Consider the following 4457-nt stretch of genomic DNA (forward strand, 5'->3'; position numbering starts at 1 on the left):
CTCCCCCCACCGCATCCCAAAACCAGTCCAACTCGTCCCTGCCTCCCTAACCTGTTCTTCCTCCCACCTATCCCCTCCTCCCACCTCAAGCCGCACCTCCATCTCCTACCGACCAACCTCATCCCGCCCCCTTGACCTGTCCGTCCTCCCTGGACTGACCTATCCCCTTCCTAACTCCCTACCTACACTCACCTTTACTGGCTCCATCCCCGCCTCTTCGACCTGTTTGTTTCCTCTCCACCTATCCTCTCCTCTATCCCTCTTCTATCCGCCTCCCACTCTCTCCCTATTTATTTCAAAACCCCCTTCCCCTCCCCCTTTTCTGATGAAGGGTCTAGGCCCGAAACGTCAGCCTCTCTGCTCCTATGATGCTGCTTGGCCTGCTGTGTTCATCCAGCCCTGCACCTTGTTGTCTCGGATTCTCCAGCATCTGCAGTTCCTACTATCTCTGCTTGTTAAAGTCCGTGTGTGTGTGTGTGTGTGTGTGTGTGTTCAAAAACGTTGGCTGTAAACATCCCAACATTTAATTGTGGGATGGTGCTAGTGATTCAGCCCTTCCAACTGCTTTTATAGAGAATATGGACTTGCCTGATTATCTCTGGACACCGTGCCCATCTCCTCGTGGAGGATACAGCAGGATATGGCCCAGATATTTTTCATACAGCAATGATGTGGAATACGTTTAAAAAAAACACACGAGTGCTGAAACAATAGTGCAGATTGCCGTGCCTGTTAGAGAATCAGGACTCAGCGGTGCCAGTTATGTGGGACACTCACCATCCTGACTTGGAAATATATCTCCATTCCTTCGCTGTTGCTGAGTCAAAATCCTGAAAGACCCTCCCCAATGGAATTTGGTATCTCCCTACAGCACATGGACTTCAGCATGAAAGCAGCTCACCACCACCTTCACAAGGGCATCTAAGGATACACAATAAATGCTGGCCCAGCTAGAGATACCCATATCCCACGATTGAATAAAAAGTCACCATAGAATCCCTACAGTGCAGAAAGAGACTATTCAGCCTATTGAGTCTGCACTGACCCTCCAAAGAGCATCCCATCCAGACCCAGCACTCTACCCTATCCCCATAATACCTCCTCATCCCTGGACACTACAAGGCAATTTAGCATGGCCAATCCACCCAACCTGCACATCTTTGGACTGTGGGAGGAAACCGGAGCACCCGGAGGAAACCCACACAGACACAAGGACAATGTGCAAACTCCACACAGACAGTTGCCGGAGGCTGGAATCAAACCTGGATCCTTGGCGCTGAGCCACCGTGCTGCCCAGACAAGATCTGGATGAGATACAGATCTGTGAGCGCACTGGCTCAATCTTAACAATCAGTAATATTAGTGCAATCCCCTCACTCAATTATTGTGAGCCTGTAAATCAGTTCTATAGCTCAAACACTGTCAGCGTGGTTAGAATTTAAGAAACCCACTATCTATTACCAAATCACACAGGCTGAGTGTATGGGAGTTGACTAATCCCATAATCCAGCAGCTCTGCACACACAAAGGATATTCACTTCCAAATAATTGGTTCCTCTAAGCCAACAGTCACTTTCCCTTGTATCATTCGTCAGCAGTAACTTGTCCCTAAATACTGGAAAATTAATGATGGTATAAATCAGACTTCAGTAATTTCAGCTGTCTTTCATAGTTTTTAAGATCATTTGTTCATGGATTTATTACCCCAGAGGTGGTGATAGTGAGCCATCTTCCTGAACCGCTGCAGTCGTCATGGTAAGATAGGAAGTTTCAGGATTTTGACCAAGCACCACTGAAGCAAGTGATATATCGTCCAAACAGTTTAAGATGATGTGTGACGCGCAGGTGATAGGGTTTCAATGCATCTGCTCCTCAGAGGTAGCTGAGGCCACAGGTTTGGATGTTGTCAGAGGAGCCTTGATGATTTTCAGCATCACATCCTGTAGTTGCACACAACGCTGCTCTTGTTGACCGTATGAAGCTTCTCCAGTGTTTGTAGGAACTACGCTCCTCCAGGCAAGTGGAGAGTACTCCATCACACACTGCCAATTCATGGCTTGTAGGTGATGGACAGGCAGTCAGTAGGTCTCCCACTTGTAAGGGGAGGGGAGTGTGTGCAGTCAACATGACATTGAAAGCACAAGTAAATAGCTACATTAACTGGCATTTGGAGGGGTTGGTGGAGAGAGTGGGGCCTTGGATGGTTGGTGGGGCACGCAAGTGGTAGGTAAAAGGCAAAGTTGTACTCCTCCTGTGTTTGCACAGATAGGTGTGAGAAGGGGTGGAACATAGGAGTGGACCAGGGTATTATGAAGGAACAGACCCTTCAGAAAGGATGAAAGTGAAGGGCAGGTGAAGGGGGTGTTCATTGTTTGATAGTAGCAGAGCCAGCGAATATCGATCAGTTTAATAGGAAAATCGAGTGCAGAAACTAACTTTGAGGGAAGCTTCATTGTGGTTTGTTTCTGTTTAAATGGGGGGGGGGGGGGTGGTGATGGTTGGTGGGTGGGAAAGGAGGAAGAAAAAGCAGCACAAGTGATGCACCACTTCCATCCTATCATAGATCTTCCCTCCAGTGGGTTTTTAAAAACCACACCATTCCCCTTGCTTAAATATCTTATATTTGCAAAGAGACAGATTGCATAAGGTAAAAACAATGTTTCAATACTGACGTGATCTAGGTGTGTTTGTTTGTAATGGACACAGCAGTCTGCAAAAGGATATGTAGACATTTCACCAAAGCCTGGCATCATTGTTGCCACATCGATAGCCCCACAAGCAGTCAAGCCTGGTCCTTGTTGCTGACCAGAAACAGCTGCTGAGTTAGGCTCATTTGAGATGTGCCGACCCTCAGCTGCCATAGACTACGACCAGTTAGTATCCAGCACCAAGACAGGCCACTTGGCTGAAAGGCATTCAATAACTGGAACACCAGCTCAAAAGGGCCAGGGCACTCAGTTTTAATCTTCACTGCAAGAGCACATAAATACATTGTAATAATAACCAAACAGCACCGATAACCAGTGTGAAATACAGCTGGAATCGGATGGTGTGGTGCCTCATCTGTGCTTAGTTAATTAATCTTTGATTGTCCTTAAATGTTCCTGGGCCTGCAGATGGGATTGGAAGAGGGAAAACAGCTATCCCTTTCACTCCTGGCATCCTTCCAGCTGGCAGCTGCAAGGGTTGCTGCAAACAGCAGGATCTGGCTTAGATAATGATGCCCACACAGTTGATTAGCCAACACTCACCATCTGGCCTCTTGGAGCAAAATGTGGACAATAGACAACAGCCGAGCTGCTGCTGTAGACTGGCCATGCAGAGCCTTGATGGCGACAATACAACAACAAAAAAAGCCTTTCATGTGAGGCAAGGGGAGAAAGTTACAGGAAATTAATTCTAAAGATCCTGCCTTGAGGTGACATAAACCATGAGTATTTTATATTAAAATTGCAAACCAATATAGATTTCACCTCACATCCCCCACCAACTTACATGTACGATCTGAGCAGAGTGACAATGGACAAATTAGTACCACTAATGAATGCCATCTGCGAACTAAAATCAGACTATTCTGTAAGATTAAAAAAAAAATTCACATTAATAAGTTCAACATTTGTGAAGAGAAGGTGAGGCTCTGATGCATTTGCAAGTTTAACCTGAAGCTCCTTGTTGGCAGACAAGCTGTCAGCACTCCCAACTTTTACATGATCACTGCAGTTAAAACAAAACATGGAAAACAAATGGCAATGCCTTGCAGCTGTCAGTTTTTTTTTGTCATTAGATGGCAGTGTCCCAGATATGGAAACAGCATCCAAAAACTCCGAGACATTAAAGAATGAGGATATGACATCATGCTGGAGGATACACATTTTATGTCTGGAATCTCGCTCCAAATCCCGGCCAGACAGCGAATTACTTTGAAAAATCATTTTGAGTTAGCTGCTCTGATGCTAAACATCTGTTTGTGTGTTCAGTGCAAGCATAAACTCTGAACACAAAATGGCGCTTTAAAGTGCTAAACTGAACAGTGAGAGTGTGGTTTGATTGTCACTCAAATTCCAGAACACCTAGGGAACAACTCCAGGTTCTACTGCCTCAGCTCCCAGTCCTTTCCACCATGTAAACCTTTGTAATAAATGTCAAGCCTCTCCCCATTCAATAAAGTAGACCTCCCTCTTGCTGCCTGTTTGTTCTTTGGAAAGTTTAAAATCAACACACTGGATCACAAAATTCAAAACACCAGAGCCTAATTTTCATACCGTTTTAATAAGTGAATAAATATAAAGAGAATTAAAAAGAAACATCATTTCTCCCAAGTGCAGTTATTTAAAAACAAAACACATTGTTCATCCTGGCTTGAGTTTGGTACAAAAACAGGAATCCAAATGGAACCAGCATCGATAAATTGAGCACAGTCTGGCTTTACAATTCAATAGCTCCCACACAATTAGATG

The 4457-nt window shown here is 45.2% G+C and overlaps 1 protein-coding gene across 1 annotated transcript in view; it reads right to left on the reverse strand.

Annotated features, from left to right (window-relative positions):
- Positions 1-4250: 4250 nt before the first annotated feature.
- The window catches only part of tmem51a (transmembrane protein 51a), a 54945-nt gene continuing 54738 nt past the window's right edge, over positions 4251-4457 (reverse strand). Inside the window, exon 3 of the mRNA XM_048615196.1 lies at positions 4251-4457. This exon is cut by the window's right edge and continues 3524 nt beyond it. The gene's annotated coding sequence lies outside the window, so the exon portion shown is untranslated.

The sequence above is a fragment of the Rhincodon typus genome, chromosome 31 (genome assembly GCF_021869965.1).
Source record: "Rhincodon typus isolate 14 chromosome 31, sRhiTyp1.1, whole genome shotgun sequence".
NCBI lineage: Eukaryota > Metazoa > Chordata > Chondrichthyes > Orectolobiformes > Rhincodontidae > Rhincodon > Rhincodon typus.